Source organism: Erpetoichthys calabaricus, chromosome 7 (assembly GCF_900747795.2).
Source record: "Erpetoichthys calabaricus chromosome 7, fErpCal1.3, whole genome shotgun sequence".
Taxonomy (NCBI): domain Eukaryota; kingdom Metazoa; phylum Chordata; class Cladistia; order Polypteriformes; family Polypteridae; genus Erpetoichthys; species Erpetoichthys calabaricus.
Window position 1 is genome coordinate 189,718,574 of NC_041400.2, and position 12,001 is coordinate 189,730,574.

Below are 12,001 nucleotides of genomic sequence, written 5' to 3' on the forward strand. Positions count from 1 at the left end.
AACTAATGTTGTCTTATTTTAATTTCTTATTTTGTCTTTTATTTTTCTTTTCTTCATTATGTAAAGCACTTTGAGCTACTTTTTGTATGAAAATGTGCTATATAAATAAATGTTGTTGTTGTTGTTGTTAAAAAAAAAACACCAGCCCACTGCCATGGACCTTAACATGCTTCACCACCGGGATGGGTTATGATCCACTTTATAGTATTAACTCTTTCAGGGCTAATGTCGACTTTTGTCAAAAGGAGGAGTTGATGATGGTAATCAACTGTAAACTGTGACAAAACCAACCATTATGTTGGACTCTCATTGCTAGAAGGAAAGTTAGATTCATTGGTTTGACCGAGATTCCCTGCGATCATGTGAGTAACAAGGCACACACAACGGCAAAAATGGCAGTGCCATCTGGCAAGAAATCAAAGCAAATGCGAAAAGCAAAATACTCCGTGGATGACGCCTTGCCTATTATCTCTAAACTGGACTATGACTTGTCGGAATCAGATTTTGATAGAAGTGATCGAAAACGAATGTGAGGTTCCAGCTGATTGGTCCCCAGCTAGTTGTGGTACTGACAATGTTTGCCAGGGAGGACTGCCACTTAACAATCAGAATGTAATGCACTGCAACCGTGACTGCTGCTCATTCTTGGCAAACTGGCAGCCACAGCATTCAGCAACAGGCGTTTTATGTTGATTTCTGTGTGAAACCATTATTTTTTTGGAAGAAATATTCAGCCCTCAAAAGAGTTAAGCCCAAAAAAACTCTCAGGGCAGTATTCTGCTGCCATCTACCGGATGAAATAATGTCCACCCATCCATTATCCAACCCACTATATCCTAAGTACAGGGTCACGGGGGTCTGCCGGAGCCAATCCCAGCCAACACAGGGCACAAGGCAGGAAACAAACCCCGGGCAGGACGCCAGCCCACCGCAGGGCACACACACACCCACACAACAAGCACACACTAGAGACAATTTAGGATCGCCAGTGCACCTAACCTGCATGTCTTTGGACTGTGGGAGGAAACCGGAGCACCCGGAAGATTATGCTGCCAAAATGAATGAATATCTCTAAGGTTACTCATAAATATTCATGATTGGGGCAGAGCCTTTAACCCAAAAAACACAATGGAGCGTCAATCTAAAGCTGGTAAAGTCAGTTGTAGAACAAACTGAAACTGAACCATTAGTTGAACCATGTGAGTTGGTCATCAGACGCTGACACGGATTGTGTAGCAAAGCATAATACAGTATCCATCCATCCATTATCCATCCCGCTATATCCTAACTACAGGGTCACGGGGATCTGCTGGAACCAATCCCAGCCAACACAGGGCGCAAGTCAGGAAACAAACCCCGGGCAGGGCACCAGCCCACAGCAGGACACACACAAACACGGGACAATTTCGGATCACCAATGCACCTAACCTGTGTGTCTTTGCACTGTGGGAGGAAACCCACGCAGACACGGGGAGAACATGCAAACTCCACACAGGGAGGACCCGGGAAGCGAACCCGGGTCTCCTTACTGCGAGGCAGCAGCACTTCCCACTGCGCCACTGTGCCACCTTAATACAGTATGTCAGTTATAATTTCACTTTGTTTTAGTTATGAATTTCCCCAAAATTAGTTGATCCCTGTAAATAGTTAATAGCATACTGATAATATAATCTGTTGTAGATAGATAGATAGATAGATAGATAGATAGATAGATAGATAGATAGATAGATAGATAGATAGATAGATAGATAGATAGATAGATAGATAGATAGATAGATAGATAGATAGATAGATAGATAGATAGATAGATAGATACTTTATTAATCCCAAGGGGAAATTCACATTCTACAGCAGCAGCATACTGATACAAAAAATAATATTAAATTAAAGACTGATAATAATGCAGGTAAAAACAGACAATAACTTTTTATAATGTTAACGTTTGCCCCCCCCGGGTGGAATTGAAGAGTCGCATAGTGTGGGGGAGGAACGATCTCCTCAGTCTGTCAGTGGAGCAGGACGGTGACAGCAGTCTGTCACTGAAGCTGCTCCTCTGTCTGGAGATGATCCTGTTCAGTGGATGCAGTTGATTCTCCATGATTGACAGGAGTTTGCTCAGCGCCCGTCGCTCTGCCATGGATGTCAAACTGTCCAGCTCCGTGCCCACAATACAGCCTGCCTTCCTCACCAGTTTGTCCAGGCGTGAGGTGTCCTTCTTCTTTATGCTGCCTCCCCAGCACACCACCGCGTAGAAGAGGGCGCTCACCACAACCGTCTGATAGAACATCTGCAGCATCTTATTGCAGATGTTTAAGGATGCCAGCCTTCTAAGGAAGTATAGTCGGCTCTGTCCTTTCTTACACAGAGCATCAGTATTGGCAGTCCAGTCTAATTTATCATCCAGTATGTAATCCAGTATTTATCATAGTACGGGTGTTAATTGGCATTACACCTCACAACCTGCATGTGCCACGTTTCTTGGCTCTGCTGCCAGAAGCACGATGGACGCTGTTCTCCCTAAGCTTTCCCTGATTTTTATTTTATTTATCATGTATTAATAATTTGTAATTGATTTTCAGCGGATAAGTTGGGAGTTGATTTTACCGTATAATTTCTGGTAACTTATAATGTCAGTCGTATAAGTCGAATGCATAAAGCTCACGCTATTGGTCCAAGAGATTATAATATGCTGACGCCCACCTAAGAGAGTGACCACGGGGCACATGGCCTTTTTACTTCTATGTATTGTGCCTACGTGACCATACGGTAATACCCAAACTTTTCCAAAGCGATGTTTGCACTGATTTGTGTTTTTTGTATCTCACACCCTCATACACCTTTATCGTAAGAACATCCCTTATCTACGGTGGAGCGTTCGATCAGAAGAAAATATGAAGCTGGTTTTAAATTAAAAGTTGTTGAAGTGGCAAAAGAAATTGGTAACTGCGCTGCAACAAAATTCGATGTTTCTGAGAAACTGATGAGAGATTAGAGGAGGCAAGAAAATGTAAAAAAAAAAAGAAAAATTAAGCATCGCAATTTTGAACGGGCGTATAAGTCGGGGTCTGATGTTATGATTGATTTTTCGGGTTTCAAGACCCGACTTATACGCGAGTATATACGGAAATTTATCATTTAATAGGCATATGTGATGCCCTGTTCCTTTTTTTATTTCCTTTTGTTTTGTAAAGTTTCTAGGAGAAGAAAATAAAAGCTTCTATTTGGACCCTACGTGCCTCTGACTTAATGATCATTTACACGACAGCAGAGAAAGGCAGATTGCAGTCAGTTACGAGAGCACATGGCGCTGTACAACCAAGCCCGCCATGATATCCCTGGTGACTTCATCAGGGGTTCAGTATGTACCTGGCAAACAAAGGCAAAATGATTGCAATCAAGCTGAAGGACAAGAAAGAGATTAGACCCATTTGTGATGGTCCTGGTCACTCCACAATCCCTGGTTGCTTCCAGAAGCATCATGAATCCGGAACCATCCATAGCATACCCGAGGATGAGCCAAGCAAATGAGGACGCACACAGTCACCCATGGGTTGGTGCAAATTGATTCAGTGCTTTTATTTCCAAGTGCAAGTAATTCAGAGTCAATAAATAATTCAATCTATAACCAGATGCCAAAAAAATGGAGGTTAAAATGCCCAAATAATTCCATTAAAATGACGTTGAAACACAAAAACTCCACCCCAGGTACGTCCTTCTAAAAACTCAAAGTCTTCTTGGGGGTCCTGAAGCCAAAGGAGACATCCCTCTGAGAGGTACAGCCAACCTTTTAACTGCACTCGGGCTTCTGCTGCCATTACAGGGTACTGGCAGGGCTCCATGCCAGGCCTCGCTCCTCTGATCCCCATCGTTACTCCCCAGTCTCCCCTGAGCCACCAGCTTCTTGGAGATGCTCAGCTAAAATGACCCTCCTGAGCCCCCTTGAAACTCTGCCATATGCTCCTTCTCAAAGCTCTCTACCCGAATGCCTGCATCACGCTGGTATCTCCCGATCCTGCTGTCTCCATCCTTCTTTCCTTTAACCTCTCATTGTTCTCTCTTTTTCCCACCCCCTCCTGGTTTTGCAATGCAGACCCCCTTTATAGAGCCAATAGGGTGCTGGTGCTGTCCTCCATCTGCTCCGAGGGTTGAATGAAGCACTCAAACTGACCTGCACACATTTGCTCACGTGAATCCACAATCAGTCAAGCACCCCAATCAACCTGGGGGCACTGTGTGCCCACTCACTTGGGCAGCTGCACCCACTTGGGACCTGTGCCCTCTGGGGCTTGTGATTCTTTATCACCACAGACCTCTTATCACACGCCTAAGCACTGTCGACAATGCAACATCTGTCAATGCTCGTGGCAGGGGAAAACGTGGAAGTCACTAAGCCATTACCACCAGAGGCGCATCAATTGTGCACATCAGGTGCCGACATTCTACGCTCCCGTGTGCAAGCAACAGGGGACATATACAGTGCATCCAGAAAGTATTCACAGCGCATCACTTTTTCCACATTTTGTTATGTTACAGCCTTATTCCAAAATGGATTAAATTCATTTTTTTCCTCAGAATTCTACACACAACACCCCATAATGACAACGTGAAAAAGTTTACTTGAGGTTTTTGCAAATTTATTAACAATAAAAAAACTGAGAAATCCCATGTCCATCAGTATTCACAGCCTTTGCTCAATACTTTGTCGATGCACCTTTGGCAGCAAGTCCAGCCTCAAGTCTTGTTGAATATGATGCCACAAGCTTGACACACCTATCCTTGGCCAGTTTCGCCCATTCCTCTTTGCAGCACCTCTCAAGCTCCATCAGGTTGGATGGGAAGCGTCGGTGCACAGCCATTTTAAGATCTCTTCAGAGATGTTCAATCAGATTCAAGTCTGGGCTCTGGCTGGGCCACTCAAGGACATTCACAGAGTTGTCCTCAAGCCACTCCTTTGATATCTTGGCTGTGTGCTTAGGGTCGTTGTCCTGCTGAAAGATGAACCGTCGCCCCAGTCTGAGGTCAAGAGCGCTCTGGAGCAGGTTTTCATCCAGGATGTCTCTGTACATTGCTGCAGTCATCTTTCCCTTTATCCTGACTAGTCTCCCAGTCCCTGCCGCTGAAAAACATCCCCACAGCATGATGCTGCCACCACCATGCTTCACTGTAGGGATGGTAATGGCCTGGTGATGAGCGGTGCCTGGTTTCCTCCAAACGTGACGCCTGGCATTCACACCAAAGAGTTCAATCTTTGTCTCATCAGACCAGAGAATTTTCTTTCTCATGGTCTGAGAGTCCTTCAGGTGCCTTTTGGCAAACTCCAGACAGGCTGTCATGTGCCTTTTACTAAGGAGTGGCTTCCGTCTGGCCACTCTACCATACAGGCCTGATTGGTGGATTGCTGTGAAGATGGTTGTCCTTCTGGAAGGTTCTCCTCTCTCCACAGAGGACCTCTGGAGCTCTGACAGAGTGACCATCGGGTTCTTGGTCACCTCCCTGACTAAGGCCCTTCTCCCCCAATCGCTCAGTTTAGATGGCTGGCCAGCTCTAGGAAGAGTCCTGGTGGTTTCGAACTTCTTCCACTTATGGATGATGGAGGCCACTGTGCTCATTGGGACCTTCAAAGCAGCAGAAATTTTTCTGTAACCTTCCCCAGATTTGTGCCTCGAGACAATCCTGTCTCGGAGGTCTACAGACAACTCCTTTGACTTCATGCTTGGTTTGTGCTCTGACATGAACTGTCTACTGTGGGACCTCATATAGACAGGTGTGTGCCTTTCCAAATCATGTCCAGTCAACTGAATTTACCACAGGTGGACTCCAATGAAGCTGCAGAAACATCTCAAGGATGATCAGGGGAAACAGGATGTACCTGAGCTCAATTTAGAGCTTCATGGCAAAGGTTGTGAATACTTATGTACATGTGCTTTCTCAATTTTATTTATTTTTAATAAATTTGCAAAAACCTCAAGTAAACTTTTTTCACGTTGTCATTATGGGGTGTTGTGTGTAAAATTCTGAGGAAAAAAATGAATTTAATCCATTTTGGAATAAGGCTGTAACATAACAAAATGTGGAAAAAGTGATGTGCTGTGAATACTTTCTGGATGCACTGTATTAAAAAGGCAGGTAAAGAAACACGAGTGCAACATTGGGCTCTGCGTTGTTGACTGTTTTAAAACATGTGACATTAAGGACAGGCCGTGAATCTGCATCAGTACAGCTGGGGACACGAGGCAGACCCTTTCTACTGTATTCATGGGGACAATCTGGTATTCGCATGTTTCTGTTATACGTAATAATCTACTGTATATACAGTATATAAAATCCTAAGTAATCCTAAAAGTGCAGCAATTTTGTGCAACGATTTTATGTGACGTTTCTATGTCACATTTTTTGTCACACTTCAAATCGGGCTTATTTTAAAACCTACATATCTATGTTTGGCATCATTCCTTTCAGTATCTGTTGAACTTTAATGTGATGTTGTTAGATTTTCAGAGTCTTATTCTGTTTTTAAATTATGAACTAAAAAACTTCAAGAACTCACGTCCCGTGAGACGAGACTTTGTGCCAACAGATTTTACCGCGATCGGGGCCGGAAATAAAAGACAAAGAGTAGATGACAAAGACAGCTGTTGTACAGGCTTTTAAATGTTCGAAGCGCCGTACGAGATGCAGATCACACGGCACGGCAGCAGCAGCAAGCAACGTGAGCGGCAGAGACGCACGCGCAGGCCGGGGTGGTTGGTGAGTGAAGTCATCAGGGGGTAAGCCCCCTAGTATGTTTATATTGTTGAAAAAAATTCAACATTTTTGACTCGTTTTCCTGGGGGCAAATGTAACGCTAAGGAGGTTAAAGCAACACGACACACCCACCCACACACAGCACCCCCTGCTGGCCGTTCATCCACACTGACACTTGCTGAGCTCTCTACCTCCTGGTCTTCAGTCCTTGTTCTGCCCCACATCTTGTTAGCTGTTATTTGTTGAGCTGTGCTCACTCTTCATCTTGTTATCTATTAACACACCTGTCAGTCACGTCCCACACTCACAGTGGTGTCATAAATGTCTATGAAACTCACGTAACGCATGTAGGTCGCCTAATAATCATTTGAATACAATACACCCCATGTGTCTTACGTAGGCACCCTTTTATCTCTTGTTTCGGTCATGTCAGAATCGTTTCTTTTGGGTATATAAACCCCTGGGTCTGGTTTGTTGTGGTACACAGCAATTTGAACTTCTGTCTACGCGCTTCTCTTTGACTTGATCCAACTGTGGAAATCACTCACCTTGTAAGTGTCTTTTAAAGCTTTATGGTTTAATGTGTACTGCCTGCTATATATTGCTTTGTAAATCATTCTTTATTGTCTTTGGTTGTACACCTGTATATACCTGTATGTTTCTTTTGTATTTATTTCAGTTTACAACGAGGTACGTCCAGTAAAAGACTTCAAGAAAGCTCACCCCTTGTTGTTTTTATCTGGATGTGCCGAATTGTTTAAGCTCTCTGCGGCCGCATTGCACGGACCGCATGGAGTGAGGCAGAAAAGTCCACTTTTGAAGATTCACTCCTGCTGGTTTTGTCTCCTCTGGTGTTTCTGCACTTTGCCATTTCTTCCCTGGCAGCTTCTTGCCAGCTGGGCAGTGTATCACAATACAATTAAATCTACAGTTAGGTCCATAAATATTTGGGCAGAGACAACTTTTTTCTCATTTTGGTTCTGTACATGACCACAATGAATTTTAAATGAAACAACTCCGATGCAGTTGAAGTGCAGACTTTCAGCTTTAATTCAGTGGGGTGAACAAAACGATTGCATAAAAATGTGAGGAAACTAAAGCATTTTATGAACACAATCCCTTCATTTCAGGGGCTCAAAAGTAATTGGACAAATTAAATAACTGGAAATTAAATGTTCATTTCTAATACTTGGTTGAAAACCCTTTGCTGACAATGACAGCCTGAAGTCTTGAACTCCTGGACATCACCAGATGTTGGGTTTCCTCCTTTTTAATGCTCTGCCAGGCCTTTACTGCAGCGGCTTTCAGTTGCTGTTGGTTTGTGGGCCTTTCTGTCTGAAGTTTAGTCTTCAACAAGTGAAATGCCTGCTCAGTTGGGTTAAGATCAGATGACTGACTTGGCCATTCAAGAATTTTCCACTTCTTTGCTTTAATAAACTCCTGGGTTGCTTTGGCTGTATGTTTTGGGTCATTGTCCATCTGTATCATGAATCAATGTGACTGCTGTATTTAGCTGGATTTGAGCAGACAGTATGTCTCTGAACACCTCAGAATTCATTCGGCTGCTTCTGTCCTGTGTCACATCATCAATAAACACTAGTGTCCCAGTGCCACTGGCAGCCATGCACGCCCAAGCCATCACACTGCCTCCCTCCACCGTGTTTTACAGATGATGTGCTATGCTTTGGATAATGAGCTGTTCCACGCCTTCTCCATATTTTTTTTCTTGCCATCATTCTGGTAGAGGTTGATCTTGGTCTCATCTGTCCAAAGAATATTTTTCCAGAACTGTGCTGGCTTTTTTAGATGTTCTTTAGCAAAGTCCAATCTAGCCTTTCTGTTCTTGAGGCTTATGAGTGGCTTGCACCTTGCAGCGCACCCTCTGTATTTACTTTCATGCAGTCTTCTCTTTATGGTAGACTTGGATATCGATACGCCGACCCCCTGGAGAGTGTTGTTCACTTGGTTGGCTGTTGTGAAGGGGTTTCTCTTCACCATGGAAATGATTCTGCGATCATCCACCACTGTTGTCTTCCGTGGACGTCCAGGTCTTTTTGCGTTGCTGAGTTCACCAGTGCTTGCTTTCTTTCTCAGGATGTACCAAACTGTAGATTTTGCCACTCGTAATATTGGAGCAATTTCTCGGATGGGTTTTTTCTGTTTTCGCAGCTTAAGGATGGCTTCTTTCACCGGCATGGAGAGCTCCTTTGACCGCATGTTGTCTGTTCACAGCAAAATCTTCCACATGCAAGCACCACACCTCAAATCAACTCCAGGGCTTTTATCTGCTTAATTGATAAGGACATAACGACGGACTTGACCACAGCTGCTCAGGAAATAGCCAAAGAGTCAATTGTCCAATTACTTTTGAGCCCCTGAAATGAAGGGATTGTGTTCAAAAAATGCTTTAGTTGTCTCATATTTTTATGCAATCATTTTGTTCACCCCACTGAATTAAAGCTGAAAGTCTGCACTTCAACTGCATCGGAGTTGTTTCATTTCAAATTCATTGTGGTAATGTACAGAACCAAAATTAGAACAACGCTGTCTCTGTCCAAATATTTATGGACCAAAACTGTATCTTTACCCATATGAATCCTTGATTATTGTTATTTATTACATTGGTTTATATTTTTTCATTTTTTTTTGTCCCCATCCCTACAGGGAACCCTCAATGCCTCAAATTATTGGCGCTACTGCTGGATTTTTCCAGGCTCAGATTCAGTGACTGAATTGCTTTGTTTTTGTCCCAGACCTCTGTGCCTGCTGCTTCTGTCTGCCATCTGTCATCATGTGCCATCTGCTAATGAAAACACCTCAGAGGAGGCAAAGACTTAAGATGGAGGCGTTTTTTATGTGTGTGTCTGTTTTTTTCCTCCTGCCTGGTTCTTCTTTCCAAGAGGAAGGCATTTAAGGGTCGCATGTGTGAATGACAGCTTCACAATTTACAGGTTGAGAGATCCAAAATTTATGGAATTAGCATCCTTAACGGAAGCACAGTCTGGTATCACATTGTAATTATAAATGAAGAGCTGTGGCATGCATTTTTGAGTTTCCTGAATATTATACTGTATATAAACTTAGAATAATCCAGACACGGTGACCTCACTCCAGCTCTCACGTTTATTATAATGTGCAATATCACGCACGTATGCATAGGGGACATTTTATTGGCTACAATGAGTTTAACATTTCCATCCTGGACCAAGAGATGGCGCTGTTACTGGCTGAACGTTCCTTTTTACCCACAGTTTCAAGCCTCATTCCAGTGTGGATCAATGACCCAGTTCAGTTTTCTCCCAGTAGGTCTTCCCCATCTGGCCTGACACCATATACAGCGCCACAAAGTCTTTGTTCATTTTGGAGTCAGAGAGCTCTCAACAACTGGAAGGAAACTATAATTGGTTTGTGGCTTCATGTGCCTGCTTGTTTTGGCCCTTTTTCCACCAAATATACAGGGTTTCCAACTTGGAGCCCCAACACTCTTTGGTTGTAATGTTATTCTTTCAGAACCCTTTACAGTGGCGTAGTCGGCAGGATACAGCAACAACAACTTCAAATCGACGTTAGTGAAGTCCTAAGGGAGGTGAAAGAACAAATCCAGCACCTGCAACTTCAGGTAGTCAGTCAGCACACAAAGTTTACAGAGGCAGCGACACGACGTTACACTTGAGGTCATGGGTCCAGATTAGGTACTTATTGCATCTTAATAATAATAATTATTATATTGATACATGCCCTGTGTTGGCTGGGATTGGCTCCAGCAGACCCCCGTGACCCTGTAGTTAGGATATAGTTGGATATAGCGGGTTAGATAATGGATGGATGGATGGATATTGATACATTTTATTTATATGGCACCTTTCCCGTCTTACTTTTCTCTGCCCTTTTTCCTCCAGATGGATGCATCTGAACCCAGGCTGGCCACGTTTCAATCCAGTACAGGCCAATCATAATGACTTATACATTCAAGGTGGAGTATAACTTCATTAATGAAAGAACGCATAAAAATACTTTATTGCCTTTTCAACAAAGGCACCGTATATCATAGACACCACACATAGATATTGTGAAGGCTAGGGGGCGCCACAGAGCACCAAACACAAACACACAAAACAGTCCCGGGTTCAAGTAAAGGGTGTTTTATACACAAAAATACTTCTGCACAATCAAATAAGCCAGTTGTTGTCTCTTCTTCCTCCTCCTCCTCTCGCTCTCTCTTTATCACACTGCTCTCCTCCAGTTGAGTGTTGCCTACCTTCCTCCCAGCTCCGACTCGCCTTGAGCAGGCCCTGTGGTCCTTTTAATTGAGAGTACTGTACTTCCAGTGCTAGGGTTCTGGCCCATTGGAAATACTCCCAGGTTATATGGAACTCCCAAATAACAGGCAGTGTATCTGCCTGCATCGCCCTCTTGGGGCACCTATGAACCTAAGCAGGGCTGGATTACTGGACTACAATTCCTGCCATTCCCAGCCGGTTTCCAAATGGGCACAGATATCCAGGACCACTGTCATCTAGGATCTGGGGGGAATAAACATCCCCCAGAGACAGCCATTCCTTTTTATTTTGGTCACAGAAAGTACTACAAATATGTCCAGTTGGGACACCTCTCCATCTGCCTGGGGCTTCCCATCCAAGTAAGGAATCTTTTTCTCCTTTGGTTGGGATGTCCATCCATCCACCTAGAGAATTTCGTTTGGGTGTGGCATCCTTTTCTCTCTTGGTCAGGATGCCTGTCTATCCACTTAAAGCCCCCTGTCTGAGTAACGAACCATTCCTTCTCCTGGTTGGGATGCCCGTCCATCCTGTGTGGCACTTATAGTATGAAAGACAGGAAATGTTATACAGAGCCTCCCGTTTATGCAAATGAAAGGAGATTGTAACTTCTTCTTCTTTCAGCTGCTCCCGTTAGGGGTTGCCACAGCGGATCATCTTCTTCCACATCTTTCTGTCCTCTTCATCTTGTTCTGTTACACACATCACCTGCATGTCTTCTCTCACCACATCCATAAACCTTCTCTTAGACCTTCTTCCTCTGTTCCTCTATCCTTAACATCCTACTCCCAATATACCCAGCATCTCTCCTCTGCACATGTCCAAACCAACACAATCTCCATCTTGAGCTGACCCTCTAATGTCCATATTTCTAGTCCTGTCCATCCATCCAGTGCAAATCTTAGCATCTTTAACTCTGCCACCTCCAGCTCTGTCTCCTGCTTTCTGGTGAGTGATCTCCAGCCCATATAACATAACTG